At 40.5% G+C, this 24,227-nt stretch overlaps 1 protein-coding gene across 4 annotated transcripts in view; it reads right to left on the bottom strand.

Annotated features, from left to right (window-relative positions):
• Positions 1 to 24,227, bottom strand: part of mrj (DnaJ heat shock protein family (Hsp40) member B6 mrj) — an 87,692-nt gene that overhangs the window by 36,256 nt on the left and 27,209 nt on the right. Inside the window, exon 1 of one of the 4 annotated variants that reach the window (XM_083120233.1) lies at positions 13,961 to 14,087. The exons of the other annotated variants lie outside the window; for them this stretch is intronic. The gene's annotated coding sequence lies outside the window, so the exon portion shown is untranslated. Of the gene's footprint in view, positions 1 to 13,960; positions 14,088 to 24,227 lie in introns of those variants that run through there. 4 annotated transcript variants of the gene reach the window in all.

Here is a 24,227-nt window from a genome sequence, read left to right as displayed (position 1 = left end):
GTTCGGAATGCATCAACAGCTGCTTCAGGCGACACAAATCGCTCACCACGCATCTTATTTTTCATGTGTGGGAACAAAAACATGTCATTAGGTGATAAATCAGGTGAGTACGGACAATGTCATTAATTCGACGCTTTTACTGAACAAAAAATCAACAGTTTGGTGTGCTGAGTGGGAACTGGCGTTGTCGTGGTGAAGACGATTTGGGTTTGTTTTACGCAATTCATTGATGACCTCTGGCAAACAAATTGTTGTATACCACTCAGCATTTAGAGTCCTTTGATCTTGTAAAGCTATTGTTACCACATGTCCGGTATAACAGAAGAAACAAGCAATCATTTGCTTGGTAGCACTCCTCGAACGAACACCTTTTGTTGGTTTCGGCTCACTTTGGAACACCCAAACAGTGGATTGCTGTTTAGTTTCTGGTTTGTATGAATAGATCCAAGTTTTGTCCCCTGTAACGATGTAGTACACCAAATTTGACTTGCCTCGGTTGAATTTTTTGAGTATTTCTTTACACCAATTTACACGAGCCTGTTTTTGAGTTTCGGTCAAGTTGCGTGGGATCCAACGGCTTGAAAGTTTCCGTATGTTCAGATGACCATGCAAAATCGTATGTATTGCTTTCATGTCAATGTTCAAGAATGTCTGAATCTCACGGTATGCTATGCTGATCTCTCTCAATCATTTCACGCACAGCATCAACATTACTGGCAACAACATACATGGATGGACGACCTTCACAAAATTCATCACTGAGAAATGTGCGACCACGCTGGAATTCGGAAAACCAATTGTACACAGTCCTATTGGATGGTGCTTCATCCCAAAAAGCCAAATGAAGTCGCTCGATGCATTGTTTCGGTGTTAAACTACATTTGAAAACATAAAAAATAATTGCCCGAAAGTGTTCACGAGAAATTTCCATATCGCACACGAAACTACTTCTTCAAAATGCTGTGAAATATAAACGATTTTTATAATAGCGGAACACTAGCGCCACTGTTGCTGGTAGTTTGCGGAAACCTTTTCAGCAACCCTCGTATAAGTTGTAAATATTTTATACTAGAACAATCGTCGTAAGGGCAAACTTCGGATTGATTCAGAAGTTCAACCAGATTTTTATTTTATTTTGGGGGTTGTAAGGTTTGGAGCCGAAATGACCATAAAATGGGTTTTCGTGGAAAATTTTAGGGGGTGTGGAGGAAATTTTTGGGGATGATGGATTGATTGATTTAGTTTACTTTACTTCGCCTTTCTCCCACTTTTGGATATTCGCGAAGATAATGAAGTGTGATGATGTCACGAAAATGACGAAGGAACACTCGCAAAGTACACCCATACACCGGCCGGGACTCGAACCCGTGAACCCTGGCGCCGTGGCGAGCTGTAATCACTCTGCGCTAACACTGGAGGAATCTAAACTAAACTCCGTGGCGCAGCAGCCCTCTAAGGGCCAGAGCGGCTTTTTCATTCGGTGACGCGTGGTGCTCGGATCGAGTCCCATCGCCGCTGTTTTCTGACTTTTGAGACCGGAGCCTGTTACTTCTTTTCGATTATCCTCACGACGCTGGGTCAACGCCAAAATTTAGGTGGTTTCCACCGGGAATCGAACGCGGGGCTTCTCGCACCAAAGGCTAACCATTTGGGTACGCAGGAGCCACTTGGAGGATACTACTTGCATCAATAAAGCCATTAAATTAATTAAACCTCACACATAACAAGCCGCCCAGATGCCGCAGATAAACTGCGGAAAACTAGCTTCGTTAGCACCTTTGAAGCATAACGCAATTATGTATACGGTGCTGTAACCACACGTACCAACGACTCGAGAGACGTAATTACGATTAAACAGTATCGAGGCTCGTTCTAGCATGCGATCTACCACGCCTAATTTCATTTTCTGCTGCGTTATTTACTTGGCAGTCGAAAAAAGTTTCCACGAAACAACGGAGGACATGCAGTCATGGCGCCGAACAGAATAACCTCATGTGACTATTACTAGAGCTGTTTACGAGCAATTAACACAGCCCTTATCGGAGCTTTTGATAAAAACAGGAAAACGACAAGATATGACAGTGCTTTTCGGCTGCAGGCCACATGGAAACCACGCTTCCTTGTTCCGATGAGGTCACAGTCCTTCGGCAAATTCTCGCTAAGGATCGATACGCGTATTGATTCAAGGGGCCACTTCTTTCCCGCTTCCTATTATCAAATGCGCCTCTCCCTACTTTGCTTGTTATACCACTCGAACAACAGGTTGAAAGACCTGAGAACAAATACGATGCAGTTGTGTAGTTGAGTCGCAGAGTGTACCGTAATTGCCCAGCTGTAAACGAAACTCGCAATAATCTTTACGATCACTGCACAAAGATAAATTCCACAGCGAAGAAGGTGCAATATAGTGGTCGCATTTTATCAAATGTTTAAAAAATGCACACTCAATCTTAACCCTTACAGACCAATTCATACTATATCGCTATTACACCACACAGGTCTGCCCCGATGGCGTAGCGGTAACGTTGTAATCAAGGGATCTCGGATTCGATACCTGGTAGAGGCACTTTAAACTGTAGGTCCAGTCTTGGTTAGTCTATCTGTTCATAAAGTGGGCTTAAAAGAAAAATTCAAACAAACAATATCAAACTGTACAATATGTATGTATACAACCGTGAAACAGCACGTTAAATTTTCTGTTGCTGAACATCAGATACGGTTTTACACAGGCAGTTGGTCCATAAAGATTTACATTTATTGGATCCTATTTTCATGACATTTTCCCCTATGGAGAGTATAATTGTTTCACGGCTCACAAAATTTTCTACGTAAGAAGTGCCGTTTCCTGCAGGGGTTTTATCTGGGATTTTTCATTCAAGGGGTGTAAGTGTAAACTTAGAGGAAAAATGGGAATAAATTGGGTCTTTGTGAAAAATTCTAGTAGAAGAGGAGGGTGCTGGGAAATTTTCTTGTTGCGTGTGGATAAATAATTGATGTGCTGCCTTTATGGTGTAGTAGTTAACATGGTATCCTCTACGGCGGCAAAGGTGCTAGGTGCGATTCCTAGGTAAGGCATGAAGTGGAAATCAATTTCACCAATTCATCATTAGTCCTCCTGTCGCCATTAAGTAACGTACAATAACCAAAGCAGGAATAGAAATGGTGTGCGCGCGAGTGAAAATCTTGCATTCATAGGGAAAAGGCTGGATATATTTCCTATCAATTCAGAGCTCATAATTGTAAAATGTTAACACCAATAAATTGTTGGTTTTCCTCGCCAGATAACATATCTCTTTCCCTAAAATGTCGTAAAGCCAGTATGGCTTTTTACAATGTTATTTTTACACAGCCGATAAGCCTTTATCAAACTTTATTATCCGCTGCCAAGTTTTATTTGTTCATATTAACCAAAAGTCCCAAAAGTACCACATTACAAACATGGTAGCTCCGAACTTGCGTCCTAGGTTGGTCTCAATTAATGAAAGCGGCACAACCATTTCATTTCCAGTATAACCCCTCATCTACTTGTCAGAATGCACAACAGAGCTGTAGCAATTTTATTTGTAAAGGAGGCAGGTTGACATCTGAGGCTTCTGTGCGCTCGTGCAGCAGCCAGTGAGTGCGAAAAATCTATAGCTCAAACATAACTGGGTTACTATGTGAATGGATGCCTCAATTCCGATAACGCGGCCTTTAGCTCCCACTCAAAATGAAAAATAAACAGCTATGTTGAGTACAAAATGCAGAAGCCCCCTAAAACCATGTTCTTCAAATTCAACGGTGGAACCTATTTCTACTTCCAGTTCTTCCTCCGATGGTGACGGGTCTTCTATTCCTTCTGCACGGTGGCGATCTTTAGGAAAGTAAAAAAAAAATCAAGTCATCTGCCCATAGCAAAAGCTGTTCAAAGCTTTGGTCCAAAGCCATATGCGCGAGTTTCACTTTCTCTGGCCTAACCCAGTAACCTAAATTTTGTCTTCTGCCATGATTCGCTTAAATGTGTGACAAAGTATTATTTTAATTAAAGCTCATTGGTACCAAATGGAAACACCACAGTCCAGGTGTTTAGAAGATACAAATCATGACTCGGCAGTATTCCCATATGGGTGTCATATGTTATCCGTCTCCATCATCATATGCACAAGTTCTAGGCCTATTTTCAGTGACCCTCTCCAAGTTTTACTAATCACAAACAAACGCAGATGGCATTCACAGAATGTTTACCATTTCATCATTTTCTTCATAGTTTCTCTCTTTCCCTGTAAGAGTTTAACAACTTCAATGCAAAACTAAAGCCTGTACTGATAAGTGATTTTAGGAGAGGTCATATTCTGGTATGCTCAAAATCTTTTTCCAAATTCAGAAGTCAATATGTGTTCATTGGTGACAGGACTTTTCTTGATTTGTAGCATTCCAAATTTGTCAAGGAGGAGGGAAAAGGTACATGAGAGAAAGTAAAAAGAACAAAAGTTCCAACAATTCACATTTTCAGAAAAGTGCTGAGCCATCTTGCTCATTCTTCAAAGTATCCTTCCATTGTTTCACAAAACTTTCACGTTGTTGATTGTTAGGCGATTCTCTACTGGGGTTCCGCCCAAAACAAAATATTGTAATTTTTTCGCAATGTGACGCCGTCTCGAATATGGATTTGCACGTCTTGATGATTTCCTGCCAAACAAATGCATCAATTTAAAATGGACACTAACGCAACAGCATGAATCAAAATGGCCTTTCGATCCCGGAACTTATAGGGAAGATCATCGTCTGCCGTACTCCCAACGCGCTTCAACCTTGGCAATACCAAATCCGTCGACTGCAACCGCAATGTCTCGAAACCATCTTCGCTGAATCCAACCTTGCGAAATACTAGTCCCAAAAGCGCGCGCGCGCCAACACACAGATGCATGTTCAGAGAGAATCACGAAGGTCCTTCACCCAATCGCTCGCACTCGTTACTCAACGTTATCTTCCGCGAACAAAAGTTCTTCGCGGAGGCTAGTGTTAAGCAAATTGCTCCGACAACATTCAACATTCGTCCTACGTGCCCTCAATGCGAAGCTTCAAATAGTCATACACTACCGAGGCGTAATTTCGTTCAACGACATTTAATATACCGACTAATTCAAAGTGATTTTACGTAGTTTTTCTTCTTTTATAAGTTAATGATGCTGAGAATGAATAGTGTCAAAAGTGTGTCCACTTTATGCTCTGTGACAAATCTGGATTGGAAACAGTTTAAGTGGAATTCGAACCACTGTGAAATGTCGGATTTCCGGTAATCAAGCCTGGGACCTTTTGAAGGATGAAAGGTGAATTGATGAAAAACACACTGTAACGTCCATACCTTACTCAGTATTAGAACAGGATATCTGGCGTAGTAGAGCACTAACTACACCATTCACGTCATGAAAGCTGGCTCTCTCCTACAGCTTAACCAAGATAAGAATGTCCCCGGCAAACTCGCGTACTAAAGTGGGCAGTGTTGTTTTCTCCTCTCGTGCCTGTGAGCCCTGGAGTTTGGTGCTGGAGACGTGCAGCTGCTATCACTTATCGAAAAATCTGTTTCTCAAACATGTTGATAGCACCAAACTTAACCACCCTAATCAACTCACATGCATTAATTTCAATTAGAAATCTAATAATGCCTACGTTGTTAGCTTAGGAGGCCTGGTTTAGGGCTGCTAGCAAAGCAACCAGTTTTCGCAACGCGACAGCAGCTGTACGTGCCTCTCACTCGACCCGTGAGCCCTGCGACTACAGCGCCACAAAAGCATTCTTGCCTTGGTCAAGTTGTACCCTTCAAAGCCGGCAATTGTTGCCGTTTTAAGACAGACGAGTGAGTGGGCAGGCCTATAAAGATTTAATTTAAAACACTTGTATACCGATACCCACCTCCCGATATTGAATGCAACATCAATTGTTGATTTAAAATTTCAGACAGGCAAGATAGCAAAATAAATATTTCACATGCAGCGAACGAAATGGGTACAGGAAATACGACACGAATTCGATCCCCACGTAGCACAATTTTGCACAAAACAAACTCTAATTGTGTTTCACTTCAGTTTGGAATAACACAAGCCTGTTTATTTCTTCCACAACCGGGGTTCTTCCAACAAATCATAACCACGACTCAAAGACCTCTCACTTCTTAAGATTGCATTTTCTTTCCTTTGTAGCTACAGGGTAGTAATAATGCTGACAGCTGAAGATAAATCATACGTGTAAGACATTACTGTAGAAATGTACGATGTGGTCAACAAGTAGTACCTCCGAAATATCTAAGTTCATAGTAACACGTTCCACCTGCAGCAAGTGGAATTCTAAAATACTACCTTTCTAATGCAATTTTTTTTTATTTGTGACCTATGCAAAGGGATTGTATTGCATCGTATTTTTACTTTACGTCGTTTTTCTTCCACGTTTGGCTAATCGCGACGATGAGGACGATTACATGATCAAGGGGCACTAAGAAATGTAATTCCAAGGAAGGATTGGAACATTCGGTTCCTATGTAGAAAAGGGGGGAGGGATTAAGAGGTTTGTTTGTCTAGTTTGCCAACCCATCCCTGGCTCGAGTTTTCAGAGTGGGGCTGCAAATTAGAACAAAAGGAGAATGATTCACAGCATATAAAGCTGGACAAGAAACTCATAAATCGCAAGCTGGTGCCACGTATCGAAATTATAATGGATATGGATATCTACGATAGATAGAAATGTTAAAATATATGAGTAGACCGATCCTTCCAATATCACTTTACCTCACAAAATCACTCTAAATAAGGGTGTCCCAAAAGAAACGCAGGATTTAATTTAAGTAAAAAATATATTTTTATACTTATTAGTTGGCAAATTTATTGTGTTATTTGAAAGAGTAAACATTGCCATTAAATGTGGAAGAGGGTATCTGACAAATGTCCTCCACGACGCATTTGGCACACACGAATTCTTTTGACACAAATCTGAATCACTTTCTCGCATAACTGCGGCTCAATGCCGTCAATAGCTCTATGATTTTTTTTTGCTTTCAATTCAGGAATCGTTCTTATTTAAGCAGCATAATCTTTGGACTTAATGAATTCCCAGAGGAAAAAAACTGAACGGTATGAGGTCGCACAGTTCTTTCATTTGGGGCGCTTCTCCTACCGACAATGTTAGGTAATTTGCTCACTGTTTCCGTACTTGCGATGAATTTTAACGATCGTCAGTCGCTGCTTCGTCGTATAGCGTTCCATACTGACTAACCGCAATGCTTTTACTACAACGTGTGACCTTGTAGAACGCTGTCAACCCTGCGGGGGAAAAATGTTGCACAATTAAATCCTGCGTTACTTTTGGGCCACCCTTTATAATCGTACGTTCCTTCAATGAAATTATTACTAAACGTTGCACTAACTTAATGAACGCATACTGGCATATGGTATGTCAATCATACGCGTGTTTTTCCGTGACTTTACTCAAGCGTAGTTGCTATTCCAAATTAACTTCCGCTACTGTTGAACAGTATTCACATACGTTGTGCAGATTTATTTCTCTACGTCCATACAATGAGTGTCCTGTTTCGTTTGCAGATGCAAGCCACGCCTACTTTCATTTGTATAATTCCGGAAGCAAGTTTCACTTAAATACGTGCAATGCTCACATAGGTAGAAAATATATCCGCTTTTATGTGTAGCACAGTGGGAAAATCGTAATTATATCATCATTAAGAGATAATGTGAGGAGGAATGTGGTTAATTTGTTTGTAGAAAGTTGATATGTGTAGTTCATCACTTTACACGCAGGGAAATCTCGCTCTAATATCGCATTTACATTTGCTACAGAATTTGGCGTTGAAGAGTGGACCAGAAATTTTGTTGGGAAAGATCTAAAGTGCCATTGTCATGCTTCGAAATTAACCAAAGCCAGTTTTAGGTCAGTATGAAACGTCCAGTGCAAATGTATGCGAGACACTGTTAATTAACCTCCCTTATGTGTGTCACTTATTTTATAGCAAGGAAGGCCTTCGTTAAAGGTACCATCCCCGCATTCGCCTGAAGTCGCCCGAAAATTGCAGAAATACCTAAGTCACATGCTGATTCTAGTGTATTACAAAAATAAACACATTATTTTTCTTCATCTTTGCCAAAGACAAAATGGTGTAATTGATTTAATGAACAGAATAACGAGACGAGTACCACGTATTTGCATAAACTTATACACACGCTTGGCGTACGAGCAAATTATTGCGCAAATCAGTGTAAATCGAAAATAAAACCTGGTATGCAATTTAATTTCCTCTACGATAAGGGAAGTCGAGAAAATAGGATGCCTCTGGTAGGCACAGTTCTTTCTAAGTTCGTCAAGCAGGACGATTCGACAGTACAATGCAATGGAAAACTTAACTGTTTCTTCGTATCATCGAAGACAATATACTTGCCGATAAGTTGAGCAGAAAACTAGTGACTTGAATCTTATCCATTCCCACCACGTGTCCCGTACGCATTCTTTCATAGTCTGGCACTAACGGTACCTGGCAACAATTCCAAACCACCAATCGTAAATGACCTACTAAACCCTACAACCTTCCCGAATCTTGTTTATGTTGTTGTTGTTTTGATACGTGACGCGTGTCCTGAACTTCAGGAGGGTTCATGGTGTGACGAGCATGCTGATGGTTGCGGTATTTTCTTTATTAACAAATGTTTCTTGTTTAAATAAATTCCCCTTCTGCACAACTGTCGGGAATTTTAGTGCCAATTTCTTTCAATGTTATACTATAAACAGTTTATCCCATACGTCACTCTTCTGACGGTGCCTTGCTGTATTTTCTTATTTTACGTAACTTTTCTGTCCCTCTAAGCTAATCGTGGTGACAAGGTGAAATTATGATTAGATGGAATTGATAATATGACGCGTTGCAGATATTAGGGGCGTACTCGACAAAGGTCGATTTTTTTGTATCATAAATATTGAAGAACTCGTGCAATGTCTGACAGGAGTCTACCTCGCCTCTAATCCTGCTTTAGATTAGGAGAGACGTTTGGAAAACTGCAGATCCCCGCAACTTGTAATTTGAGAGTTCACCCCTAATATCCGCAACGCCTCATATGACATCCTACCCCCAGGCGGGAAAGACAGTCAACAAAACAATGAACTATAGTCAAGTTTATATTAGATTTAACTTTCTTCACCAGCAAGAACTTGTTGCGTAGGATTTGTCTGGTCATTAAAAGTATGATATGTGCCAGTGGTGAATCTATTTGCGCTCTTTACCTAACATTTGGGGCTTGAAAATTAGGGCTACGGGCGCCAAAATTGCTATAATATAATGCGACAGGGCGCCGATTTCGCTTCAATTTATATTATTATTCTCACCAACTGGCGATTTGGAGCAAGTGTATAAGTGTAATGCTCCATTAAATCAGCCATGATTGAAACTACAGTGTAGCCGCACAAAGTGAAACAGCCACATACTTTTGAACGACTAAAACTCCTAAGTCAATTAACAATAATCACGAAAGATTTACTGTTTAGTGCTCAGTATCCTCTGTTGGTCTTAGCGCTACCGGTGTGAGAATTTTACCCCAGCGAAATACAAGCACCATGTTTTCGACTTTCTTAGAAAATTAAACATCAGGATTTTCCTGACAAATACTTTGCGAACACAGCTGCAAATAGACACGAGACAGGGAAACCTTAACTCTGTTTGGAGTTTAGACTCGAGAAAGTATTAAATACGTACATCTCTGCAAGAAGTGTTTGGTGTGAAGCTGATGGCACTGAGTGGAAATCAGTATATAAGAAAACAGAATGAGTGATATGAATGTTTTGATACTGCATTTTGAACTGACCGTAACTGTAGGAAAATGATGCGCTTGTCTAACTTATAACACAGTGTATCCACAATCCACACCTTCTTCATGGAAATGTAGAGGGGATGGGGATTTGTGATCCGGACCTGACAACAAAGCTAATTTGAGTCAGCAAATTAAAAATGGCAAATGTTTTCACTATAACAAATGTTACGGAGATGAGAACACATCTGAACATTAAAATCATTACGCCTCAGACAGACGCTGTCGCTTTTTGGGGACATGCACAAATACGGACACAACACTCAAAACCAGTGGATTATATTGGTTGCTGGTTTAGTCACCAGAGCCTCGTTAGCTGCACAAATGCAGTTCCCAGAGTGTGCTGCGTGGAAGAGAGAGCTCTGCGCAAGGAAAACCACTCGCAATTAACTTGTTAAGCAGGAAATGAGCGTGTTTCCATTAGGTGTCAATAATTACCCCGCCAACCAGCAAAATGGTCAACTTTGTTGCACGAAATTCTAAGCCGCAAAATTTACGAGTCCCCGTACAAGCAAGTCTGAACAATCCGGAAAGATGCCAGGGCAAGGCTATTCCAAGCGAACGTCGATTAGCATCGAGAAGTATTTTTAGCAGACGCCGGCCGAATATACACAGCAGTCGGAACCCAAAGGCTCTCGCGGAACTAACGTTTGTCGCCGTCTCTGAGGTTAAGCATCGTCGGAAGTGGACTCACTTACTAGCAGAACCTGCCGCCACGAAGGTCAAGAGCAGCAGATGAGGCGCGTGCGAAAGTAAACAAAGGGCGATGCTCCAAAGGGCATAAATCCGTGAACTCTCCAGCGACGGAACTCGCTTGTTAGTCAAGAAAACTGACAACAACCAACCAAATATGTTAAAACTTCATTGGTGTTCGTGCCAGCCCTTCGAATTGTTCCAAGTCAACTTTATGCACAGAAGGCTAATCGGAATCGGATCTACAGTTTAAAGTGGGATCCGAACCACTGTGCCATGTGTCTCCACCGGGTACCGAAAACGAGACACCTTGATTAGCCAGCCCTTCGAAAACAATGTACAAAAAAGAGGAAATATTCACATAAGCATATCCTCTACCACTGTGTTCCAGGTCAAGAATTGAACTTTGATACACAAACGTGTATTAATGAACATTTTCCATCCAGTTGCGGCATCAAATTTCAGCTTCTATGACAGAAGCTATCTCTGATTGTATTTAGTGTTGCTTTAATACTGTATATTCGGTTTCATCGTAACAATGAAGGCCAAGAAATTAGATGTAGGAACCATCTTTCGTCAGCATGTCAATCTCAAACGGAACCTGCCCTAGGTTGGTGCGAAACCTGGCCTTATATCTAAAAGTGGACGAACTGAATCTGTACCTCTGCAGCAACAACTCATTACGGCCGGCTCTGCCAAGCGTCGAGTTCACGTATATATAAAATAGAACGTAAAATAATGCGTGTGAGTGATAGGTTTCCGTAAATGAAACTTTATGCCATAAAATTGCTTCGTTGCATACTTTTGAACAAATACATAATTTCCAACATTTTGCTTTGAAGATCTGTTTCAATGGGATTCGCTGAAGGCACAGCAAATATCTGAAACACAATCAAGAGTGTTTTCCGAGGAGGTGAAAGATAAAACACGTTTAGGTTCTGATGTTTTAGATCTCGTGCAAAGATTTTCGATGGAAAATAATTTATAAAATTCTGTGCACTCCTCTCTTTATTGAATAAAATCATCGGACGTGCAAAGTCAACATACTTCGTGTTATTTGACGAAATGTTTTTCTACAATCAAATGGATATTTTCATATTTCGAATTTTTTATGCACTACACACCATCCATCACAGAGATGCCACCAAAATTGCCGCAATTCACCAAAGTGTGAAGCACAATCTGTGGTAGATTGAATCACTCCTAGACATTTGAAATCCTACTCTTCGCATTATTTTAAGCACACCTTTTATGTAGCGTAAAGGTAAATAATGGAGCAGATTCCAAATCTCAGCCATTAGTGCAAGTGACAAGATCAACACCATGTCATTACCGTCTTTACTCCAGAAAATACCAGCTTAAAGCTGGGTGAACCCCAGAGCTGTCTGAGTAGAGATAGTGTTGGAAAATTTCCGCCCTAGGTCAGGCAGCCCGGGGAATCGAAATGGCATCCACAGCGCGTGGCTCTAATCCATTCAAATTGTTATCTTAAAGCACATTATTCAAAATGGCTGGTACTGTACTCAGAATTATTCTTTGATAATTCAAAATGAAAACTATTTATTTAAAATAAACAATGAATAACATGAAAATTGATCTTAGGAATTAATTGAATGAATCGGCTTCGCTTAGTATCTCGTTCTTGTTTAGATAAACCTTGGGGTCCACAAGCATAAGGGTTAAATACAGACTGCCTACACCTGGCAGCATGTCAAGGTATTTGTGACAACAGACTCAAAGGTGCTCACGTCAAACGGCTTCCTTCCCTTTGGCCAGCCAGTTGCAAAGGCTGGGGAAGACGTATTTCCGTAAGCGTTTCACGTTCGCCGTCACCTCTGCCACACAAATGTACTGGCGACAACATTTTTATTTATCAGCCTAAAGAAAGGAAGAACAGCTGGCAAACAATACGGAGTTCTTTATAAAACATATTGCTTTAGCAATTAAGCGATCCATCAAGGACAAATTCCACCTCCACACGACTTGTTCTTTGTGTGCATTATGATACTTTTTGGTGAAGGGCCTTTCTTCGCTCAAGGATATGTAGGAAAAGTACCAACCATTACAATTGTGAGGGAAAAAGTTCTGCATGTTTGAACACGGCAATTTATTACGTTAGTGCCGAATTTGCATTGTAGAGTACATACACTTAAGAGAACGCTCGGAACTTGACTGATTTTATAAATTGGACGTAATTTCAGATAAACCCTCTGTATTTTCCGAACATAGTCAGAATAAAGCTCATTATATTTTTTTTATCAAAATACGTAAGCAATAAAAAGATAAATTACAATTCTCGTTGCATCATAGATAAAACACGGGGAGAATAGTGTCTTCTATTGTAAACGCCGTGGAGTCCCGTGCGAGAATTGGAGGGGGGGTTTGCCCTAGGAAAATATACGTGAAGCATTCACCCAACTGTTGCCACCACGTTGCACATAGGGTATTTGAAGGCAGACAAAGGGCGAAATTATATACATAATTTATGTAATATCACGATGCTTCAATGTGCCTCCCGATGGTGTAGTGGCAACGTCGTCTCCACGTAATCAAGGGGTCCCAGGTTCGATGCAAGGAACATAGTGGTTCTGATGCTACTTTAAACTTTAGATACAGTCTCGATTAGCCTATCTGTTCAAACTGATGCTTCATGAGTAGTTAGGCAGATAAAGGGCGAAATTATATACATAATTTATGTAATATCACGATGCTTCAATGTGCCTCCCGGTGGTGTAGTGGCAACGTCGTCTCCTTGTAATCAAGGGGTCCCAGGTTCGATGCAAGGAACATAGTGGTTCCGATGCTACTTTAAACTTTAGGTACAGTCTCGATTAGCCTATCTGTACAAACTGATGCTTCATGAGTAGTTACTGGAATACCCCCAACTAACCCTGAGACTCGAACAAACACTCACTTCAACCACCCAAATTAACAATTCCCACTTCACGTCAAATTTTAGAAGGAAATTAGCCATACAAATTGCACACTGCAATGAATGTTAATCGACTGTCTAAATATAAAATGTTGCACCTGCTCATTTTGTCAATACTCACCATTTTTAAGAAGAAAAACTTAAATGTAAGAATTATAAAAAGAATAAAGAAAAGATGCAATATAACAGAGAGAGTGAGAAATAGCATACAATCTGCCGAGACAGTGCATGACTGGCATCTGGTTGAAGAAAAAGTCTGGCCATCGTTTCAATAAAATGATCCTCCTGTGTAATTCTGAACTTCTTTTCACGCATAGGGCCGGTCTACTCCTTGTGCCGTATTACAGAAAAAGTGAAAAGAGTGAGAAAAAATAAACTTTTAAACGGCAGTTTAAAGTGTATTTTTAGCCCTCTCTCTACTACGACCACACAAATTTGCCATGATGACGCGCCTGCACTATTTCACACTAAACTAATAAGGAGGAAAATCCACAATTACCTTACGAATGGCAGGCACACTGCACGACGATATCTCTTAGTAACACTGCTAGGGATTAAGTTGCCACCATCCAATGTTCCGAACGAGGCGAAGAAAAGCTTCTGTTGGGAATTACACTTCCATTTTTAGTTTATAAAAAAAAGAAACATTTAAACACAAACCAAGAAACAAATTTCCTCACGCGTGTGGTAACAACACTTCCTCGCACTAACTTTCTCCGAGACAGAAAGCACGGAAACAAAAGTGTGACGAACAAACTCTCCCTTTTACGATGCTGTTTACTCGGAAAATGCAGTTTCGTTTCCAGCTGAAAATGTTCTTTCCAACCCACGGGATCAGCTATTATGTTACACAAGAGAAAATTTCAATTCTATTGCAGTTATGTTTCCAAAGACGTACGTATTACTTTCCTCTTCTCTGTACGCAGTGCGTTTCGCATCAGAGGTTCGCTGAATGAGAAAGAAATCACCTACTTGGACGACTGTTTATTGCCGTTTGTACTGCCTGCTACACCGTGGGACCTAAGAACAAACGACCTTCGGTTCTCGTGGAGTGTTTCACTCGATCGAATCAATGACGTTTTCACTCTAATTGATATTTGTCCGATCCAATCTAAGTTTGTCTGCAACTTCGACGAAGTTCCCCAAATCTGCACTCGATGGAGTCTGGGGGTAGGGCTGCTTTCGAGATGCCCTTTCAGAAATTGAGGCAAGAACGACGTGAGCCCATCGGAGACGAGAACGATAGGCATCTGAAACTCGAAACGATATTTACGTAGTGTCCGAGGATCTCTGTCTTGTTCGATATTTTGGAAAACTATAACGTATTCAAAATTTTAACTAAACAAAAAATATTTTACTGTTAAAGACTTATTCAAAATAACGAGATCACACACAAATATAATCGATTGTAAGGCGCGTTATTTATCGTAACTGCAAAGCTAATTCACCAGTGCCAACTGTGAAGCTTGCCCGTCTTCGAGGGTTCGTGGCGTCGTAACGAGTCGTCAAACAAGAAAAGTTAATGGCCTCTACAGATATAAGTTATGAAAATTTCTGTGATGACGCGATGCGTATGTTGCTCATACGATGTATTTCGGTTGATTGATTTGGTTTATTTTACTTCGCAGTTCTGCCACTTTCGGCTAATCGAGAAGATTAGGATGGATGAGTGATGATATGATGAAATTTATGAAGGGACACTCAGAAAGAACGCCCACGCAGGGATTTGAATCCAGGACCCCTGGCATCGTAGCGCGCTGTGTAAACCACTCTGCCATGGATGTCGGCCTATTTGGAGACTCGAGAACGAGACTGATATTTACAACTCGAGATGAGACCGACTATAGACAGACGAGACGAGAGCCTGGCAAGTTTCTTCTTTCGTTAGCTCGCCCAGAGATTCCCGGAACACGGTATAGTAGACTTTGAACATCAGCAACAGGATAACGGTTTGGAGTTTTAAAATTACTCGAAAATATATATAATCTGGCAGGAACAAGTTCATTGTTTTTCCATGAATCTTCAGGCAGCAATTCTACCTGGATCATCGACTGATAAGACCAACTGCTTCGGGACCGGTTTTCACAAACTGTAGTATTATAAGGTTGCTTTGTTTTGCAATGCATTGTTAAATGGAACTCACACGAGTCTATAATGTTATTGAATTGTCTATTCACTAATTTATTGTCCAAACAGTAGCATTCGAACGAGGGAGAAAAGAATAGAAAGAAAAAATAGTGATTACATGCGATTTGTAACCAGCATACGTGTTAGAAAAAAGGAAACCCATAGAACTAATGCTGTACTGTGTTAAACGGCAGAAAAAATGATTGAGAATGGCAACGATGAATCTGTGGTGCACGGTTGCATACACATTTCGAAAGGCTATAGCTCCGAAAAAAGGCATCAACAGCAAAAAGTTATCAAGACAAGTAGTTTGCCTTGAAGTAAAATTTTGTAGGCGGTTCACGGTGAAACCCTGTTTGTTTATATCAATAGGTAATAATTGCTCAATACTAATAACTGCTGGTTTTAGTGTAGAATTTGACACGCACTGGGAATTGTCTATATTCTCACCTTTCAAACTATAAGGGTCTCGCGGATATACGTAGTTCGCACAGGACATCGCGCTAACTAACGGCATCCCTCGAGCAGACATTACCAAATCAACGCTGCACCTAAGGAGCTTGGTAAGCACCTGAATCGGGCTGACAATCTGTATCTTCCATCCAACCCTTTTGCATGACGAAGTGCAGTTATTCGACTCCCACGTTCTGCGTAGGGGGAGACATATACTGATGTGTTTTAAGGCAATTCTGGCAGCCTTCCTCCTCGGTCAGCAAAAAAGCAACTTCGCCAACCGAAATCTCGGTGGCTCTTTTCGTAATCTTGCCAAGTGCATGAACCTGGTTACATAAAACGGTGTTTCGCCAGAGCCATCTTCTGGTCGCCACTTAGCAGCTTCGGCTGCAGGCGAGTGGATGCTGCAAACAAGTTGAAAACAAACACAACACCAGGGAGATTAAGTATGGTGACATCAAGGTCCTAACAAAACTTGGCTTGCGGTCGCGCAACTCAAGATATTCTTCGCTATTCGCATCCCAAAAACCTCGACAGCGGGAGATTAAGAACATTACAGTATCGTGTACCTAAAATCGATATCGGCTTCATCATTTTAACACAGATATGTATTGACATATATATATTTTTAAATATTACTTTGGAAGCAGCAATTGCATTATTGAATGGTTGTTTTAAGTCCACTTGATGCACAGATAGGCTAATCGGGACTGGACCTACAGTTTAAAGCAGGATCCGAACCAGTGTGCAATGTGTCTCCACCGGGTATCGAACCCGGGACCCCTGGATTACACGGCGATGACGTTGCCGCTACGCCATCGGGGAGGCCGAGAAGCAGCAATTGTTACAGGAAGAACCGTGAATGTAATGAAAGACAATAGTTTTGATAAATTTGAAAAAAAAATTGCAAGATGATAAACTTGGCACTAGCAAGTCAAAATTAGCAAGTTAAATGAAAATTCACATGCAAAGCAAAATATGGCATTCAACTTGCCAAAGTAAGTGGTACTTCTATTTAGTACAGCAATTAAAGGAGTCAAGGTTCGCAGACCACTAAATTTCATCTATTTAAAGCTACCAGCCAAAAAAATTGCATTGTTATGTTGGTGAAATTTTCAGGAAGATGTACGCACGCCCATGATAGAGGCAGATCAAAAAGCTGTAAACATGCGCAGGAATGCAAGTCGATTGTTTCCATTGCCACTGAAAATGTTTGAAGGTTGAAGAAGAAGACAGTAAGTCCAGAAGGATAAGGTTTTCCTTTGTTACAGAATTAGCATAGGAGGAAAAGATGGAACTGACTACATGGTGGAAAAAATAAGCTGGTAAGAACTGATGTAAGAAGCTATAGAGGCAACGTACATACACAAGATAACATAAGCACAGCTACAAACTTACACCAAAGATGAAGTATTGTGCCGTGCTCACCTACGAAAATATGCCTATGCCAATCAATTGATAGGGCCACTAGCCAAAAACAGGACCAGCTAACTTCCTGGCGAAAAACGTCATGATAAATTCACGTGAAATATGTCAATTAAAACAAAACGTAAAATTAACTTTAGAACATTCCTTGTTGGGAAAACGTATTAACAAAACAATGGGTGGTCTAATTATCGCGCCTACTTAAATGACGGCTCAAAGTCTAAAATATCACGTTTCATTAGGGTTCACTTGAAATGAACTAGTTACGAAATTCCATACTTAATATCATTGCAAACATGTGACATTACAAATATGCTCTTAACTTATCGTAATACAATACCTGATGTGTAGTAATTGTAAATTAATATCCTTCATGCAATCACATATTGACATAACTTGAATACTGCCTTACAGCGATCGAGATTTCCGAAAAACGTGGTACGATCTTTTCGTTTTTGATAAACTTTGTATCGATAATAGTTATTTCCAATTTCAAGGAAAACGTAAAATTCTACATATCAACGATGATAAATGCAATTGCGAATATACGCTTTAAAGCCATACATCGAATGTCGATGTGGGGTAGCAATACTGAAGTTAATTTTCTCTAGAATGTATGGTTCGTTTCCTGGGTCAGGGTGGCTACTCTAGGACCATGATAAAGTTCAAGTAAAATTCTCGGTTTTTAAGATGAATTTTCAAAAAATTCAAGGCTACAAGCAGATGTTTTCTCAATTTCAACCTTAGGTATTACCTCCTCTCAACACCCACACACACACAAATATTATAGTAACAATATAAAGGGTCTGTGTGATTCCAATGTATCCAAAAATTGAAAATTAATTTAATCAAACGGTAATATTTAAAACACACAAGTCACAAATGTTACGGTATATATTCTAATCTGCGAAAAATTGTTAGTTGTGTAAGAATTTCAAACTCAAATTTACCTAATCATCTTCAAGACAACTTTTAATAATCTTCCATCTGTCAGATTGCTCTACAAAGGACACTAACAAAGTAATCGATAAAATTCTACTTTATTTTCCACGCAGCTTTCCTTTCCTTCTTCGATAAAAATAAAAACTAAACTGTGAAAAACTCGCATCAGGGTATTTATAAATATGCATAAATTCAATAGGATTTGAATTAATGAAAGTTGCAATTTTGCGCGTCTACGGAGAAAAATTCAAGCAGAATTCACGCATAATTCCCGGCGAGTAGCCACCCTGTGTGTGAGTAGTTCAAATACAAATACGCACGAAATACAATTGAAGTTAATAAAATTATCACTCTCGTTCCGAGAAATTAATTTTCCAACAATTACCACCTGATGCTACTTGGATTGGATTGATTTGTTGTTTTAAGTCCACTTTATGCACAGTAAGGCTAATCGGGACAGGGCCTACAGTTTTTAAAGTGGGATCCGAACCACTATGTGCCTCCACCGCGAATCGAACCCGGGACCCCTTGCTTAAAGTTACAAGGCGACGACGCTACCACTACGCTATCGGGGAGGCCCCTGATGCTACTGTAATTTCCTGAACACATATGTAAAGTATGGTATTATCTGCACTTCGTGACTAACACTGCTTGCAAAAGCTTCAACTGAGCTTGCGTAACTCTCTAATGTCACCACAAGTGCAAATGGTTTGATAGAAACCGAGCCTCTTGGTCTGTTATTCTAGAGTATGCCACGATGAGAATCGGCCTCCATTCACAGCGCTGAAGGGTTATTCTGACAAAATCCTGTTTCCCTGCTGGCTACTTCGGGGAGGAGAGTTTGAAACGCTGCCCCAACAGGGAGGCAGTGGTAGGCCTAGCTGGTTGCTTGACCTGAAGTTCCTTTGTAGGTAAAAGCGGCAACAGCGGGCCACTGCCATACAGGCGTTCCCCGCGCCAGGATTTAGGGTGGCCTCAGTATAATTCAATCGAGTTAAGAGAAAACCACTTGAAAACAAATTTCATCTTGCGAGCATTCCATTTGCATTTGTTGCTCTATGTATCTGTTTTGCTTCTCAAGTATAATATCGGCCACGAAGATGAATGACGATTAGAAAAGGAAGGTGTCAGGATTCAAACCTAGGATCACTGTGTCTTGGATCGGCGAGGTTGGTCAGCTGCAGAATGGTGTCCTCCTATAATCCACAAGGCTGCATACTTTTCGGCAGGGATATCTTTGATGACTGGACCATTAATGGACACGAATAATTTTCAATTGCGTTTGTTACATAGTTTAGAAATGGTATACTATATGGTTTCAATTCCATTTCCTTTGAGAGGGTTGAAAAAATCTCGGGCAGGGATAAAAATAATTTTATTTTTCCGGGAATACATTTTTTGTGGGGGGATCCCCGGCATCACCCCGTTAATTGGCACACTGATTCTACGCCATTTCTTGTATATGATAGTTAAGTGGTGAAAAGCAAATCAAGGATTTGGTACATGGACGGAAACTTCTCTACGAAGTTGGGCATGGGAGAGAGGGAAACTAGTTCCCGAATTTCTTATAAAAGTTGTAAAAAATTCAAAACGTCACGCCTCAACTCGACTTTCATAAACTGACCTTAAGGCATTTTAGTCTCTTTGTATATATCTATATTTCTTTCAGTGGTAAACTGTACGGCACCCACTATTGCAGGCCCGTAGCCAAGAAATCTTTGTGTGTGTGGGGGGGGGGGAGGGGCGAAGTCAATCCTAGAGGGGGCAAATTTTTAATATGTTGTGTCGCATTGGCAGATATAGCAGGGTATACAGAGGCACTTGTCCCTTCCCCCAAAAGAGGTAACAGAAAAGGGTTGATATATTGAAACTGCAACGAACAAAAAAAACTTCGAGCAACATCAAATAGCAATATTTCGATAATGACCTTTCCAGACTGCCAAAGAATATAAAGTTTAACATAAATATAGTAATAGGGACTGTATAGAAAAACGTCGCCTTGTAATCAAGGGGTCCCAGGTTCGATTCCTGGTGGAGGGACATAGTCGTTCGGATCCCACTTTAAACTGTAGGTCCAGTCCCGATTAGCCTTACTGTGCATAAAGTGGACACCAAATCAATCCAATAATATAGCAAAAGAGAACTGTTCAGCTTTCGGAAAATTCTCGTCTGTTTTCATCTACGCCTATTTCAGGAAAGGGCCTAATGCTGCAGCATCAATAGCACCCACCTTAATCCGTCACTGCCAACAGCTTTGGGCCTCTCTGCAGAACTGATTAAGCGGGAGCCCTTTATAAATCATGCTTCATAATGATTACCTCTAGTTTCCAGTATGCAAGATATTTACGCACAAAGGAATCTAACGAGAATCCAACAACACCAGTGTGTTGTGTTATGCAAAAAAATCGAATTAATTAAATAATAATGGTTACATATTATATACACTTTGACGAATTGTGCAAAAATTTGTATTACTTTTTTTGTACTTGCTAAAACATGGTCCCTTAGTCCCCCACGGACTCAATTTTCTTCAAAGGGGAGAGACTTGCATCACTACAGACAATTTGCCTACTGGTTACGTTAACCATTTTGCAAAATATTGTGTGAATTGTATTATATTATAGTTGAAATAAATGTTTTGACACCTGACAAAGAAATAGGAATCCCTTGACTGATCAATGACTTCTTGGATTACAGTGTCATCATTAATATGTTAAGTTTCTTAGAAAGAAATTGTTATAATAGGGTGCAATAAATTTACGGGGAAGCAGGGCATTCTCTTTAACATTTTTTTCTTCATATAGGTCGTTTTGGTCCCAGGGCCGACTCTCGCCGCCCCATAGCTATGGCTCTGAACTTGGATTATAAGAATAGTAGACATTGCGAGCGAAGCGAGCAAGAAAATTTTACGAAATGTATTTTTATTTGTATAAAATTTGAAATCGAGGGTGGCGTAATTGTCCCTCTGTGCCCCTTGCAAGTGCCCTTGGCCGTCTGGAAGAAAAATGCAAGGACACGTAAAAACTAATTCCATCATGAGTATCCAAATGCCCTGCTATTCTTATATTATCCTAGTCTTGTTTTTTTTACTTCAATGTTTGATTCCCCTATAAAGCACTTACGTCAAATGTCGGAGGGAGGGGGACAATGCCCCTTGCCCCCCTGTGGTTGCGACACTGTTTACGAGTGTCTCTTCATCAATTTCACATCATCACTCATTGTTGCGATTAGCTAGAAGTGGCAGAAAAACAACGCTAAGTAACAAAAATCAAATATCCACTCCCTCTCTCTACCACCTGAATCACTATTACCAAAAGGTAGACTGGGGAAACAAAAATTTAAGCAGTTCAAACTTCATAGCAACACATCCAAGCAAAACATCCAAACACGTTAGGCACCTTTAATATAAATACTACTCAAAATGTCACAACTGTTCTAGATACTGAAAATTGCAAAATCATTTCCCGAAGTCTGTATCTGGAAGGGAATTTTTTTCCTCCCAATCCTAATACGACATTATACGGAATCCCATGCACCCTAATAAATCACAAAATCAATAAGTGTTTTTGTTATGTTGCTAGAGTAACACATGATATAATTGTAAAGATTAGTGAGAATTCCAGGTAGGAATGTGTTCTGTATTTTTCACAGGTGGGGGGCAAAGCAGGCTCTCAGGGGGGCAGTTGCCCCCTTGCCCCACCTCTAGCTACGGGCCTGCACTATTGATGACTCAAGAAATGTGGACAATGGATATCCGGATTTTAGTTTACTCGTTTGCAAAGCTACTGGTAACCCGATTAATCCGAAAAAATAAAGGAAGGGTAACCGGATAATCCGGAAGCGACCATCTTCACTCGAAAACAAGCTTAACAATATAACTTTGAAAGTAACGAAAACTTCAACACAGATGCACCCACGGAGTGTTCAGCATAAAAACAGGTGCATTTGGAAGCTTTCACAGTTACGAGTCGAGCTGACCTTCGCCATCGAAATACCGCCTGCAAGTCGTCGTCCTTGGGTGCGAGATTATAATAAAAACTCGAAGGTGAGAAGCTAGAATATCCGCTGTTATAATGATACATTTTAACACATTCGTCGTCCTCACGGTTGCCATCCACAAAACCACGAAACAATTTCGAGCTCATATTGCGGGAGGTCGATGACTTAACAAATGACTCACCTGAAAACCCAACAACCACTTGAGGAAACAAGGCAGGCTGCACATTTCACTCGGTAAACGTTTGCATAGTGTAGCTAGCTTTCTTTCCGAAGCAGAAATTTCCCTCTATCCTTGTACCAATGTCGTAGAAGTCTCGTTAATGAGCTATTTACTTTGATAATTTCAGATTCTGCATGTGTAATTTCAAACGTCACAGCGGATAAAAGACCCGCCCAATAGTGCTGTTTCACGGTGTGGTGCAACATAGTGGAGCAAGTATAAACTTGTCAGGTTATATTGCTTGCGTAGGATGCAAAATATAAGAAATTCGTGTTAACAGATAGCAAGCACGTTTATTGATTGATTGGTTGATTTATTTTATTTTACTTCGCGTTTTGTGCCTCTTGGCTAATTTGCGAAGATGGGGATGAGTCATGAAATGATGAAATTGATGAATGGACATTCACAAACAACCATGCCCGTGCGGGATTCGAACCCGAGACCCCTGGCGTCGCAGCGCGATGTGCTAACCACTCAGCCACAGGGTCCGGCACACGTTTATTGAGTATCAACATTTTTTAAAACAATTTAAAGCGAAAACAGATATGGCTGATAAACACGCTTCTAAAATACCCACACCTCGCGCCATCTCCTTTTAGGGTGGAAAATATTGCTTTTCAAGTTGCTAAAAAAATCCAAACGGTAGGTACACCGACGTTTTTATAACTCTGGTCCTAGCTAACAGTATAAACCAGCATTTGATGACAAAGAATGCACACTTAACGCTTTATCTTGGATTTGAACTCGTGGCTCCTAACCTCACCACTGATAATTCAAACCAGATACAATGTATTTCGGCGCAACTGGTATATTTTATCGCCAACATTTGTTATCCTCACTACGAATAACTGTACGCCATTAGAATTTTACGGAACACTTGTGTGGTTCTGGAGCAACTAGAAATGAAAATTACTGCTATTTTCAGTTACTTATGAAACAAATCTTTTTTTGCCAGTCCATAATAATGTGCAAGCAAAACAAATTTACATATTATTTCCGCAATTCCTGCCTTGCAATTGTTCTTTCCTACTTGTGATTGCAATTGTAAGAATTTAAATGCAAGGATGGTAAGCGGGCCCCCTCCCAAAAATTAAGTATTTAAATTTCTCCAGCCGGGAGCCTGAGGATGCCCTAGCAACCGGTGTCTCCAATTCTCTGTACTCGGAGTTGTTAGAAAAACTCTAAAGATGCTGGCCAAGGCAGCCTTCTTCAGACTAAGAACTAAAACGATTCCTTATTCCTAAAAAACAACTGATACAGGGTCGAAACGTTACGTGTGAAGTGTTCCTTTACGTAAAGACTGCCTTGGTCAGCATGTTTAGGAGATTTTTAAACATGGGAACAAGGCTTAATCGTGTTACCATCGGAGTTGTTAACACTCTTTGCATCCCAATATGAGGCCCCTGCTCCCACAAAATTTTATATTGGGTTGGTGCGAATGAAATGTCCGGCCCAGGTGCGTCATTGTAAAAGTCCAAAAAAATCAAAACTACAATACCTGGTTAATCAAAATAGTCGCCATCTGCAGCCACACACTTTTGTCATCGCTCAGCCAACAATTGGATTCCATGGCGAAAGAAGTATGGAGTCTGCGACGCAA

Source organism: Lepisma saccharinum, chromosome 4, assembly GCF_977018435.1.
Source record: "Lepisma saccharinum chromosome 4, izLepSacc3.1, whole genome shotgun sequence".
NCBI classification, from domain to species: Eukaryota; Metazoa; Arthropoda; class Insecta; order Zygentoma; family Lepismatidae; genus Lepisma; species Lepisma saccharinum.
The sequence above is the reverse complement of the archived record's forward strand: the minus strand, read 5'-3'. Positions and strand labels throughout refer to the sequence as shown.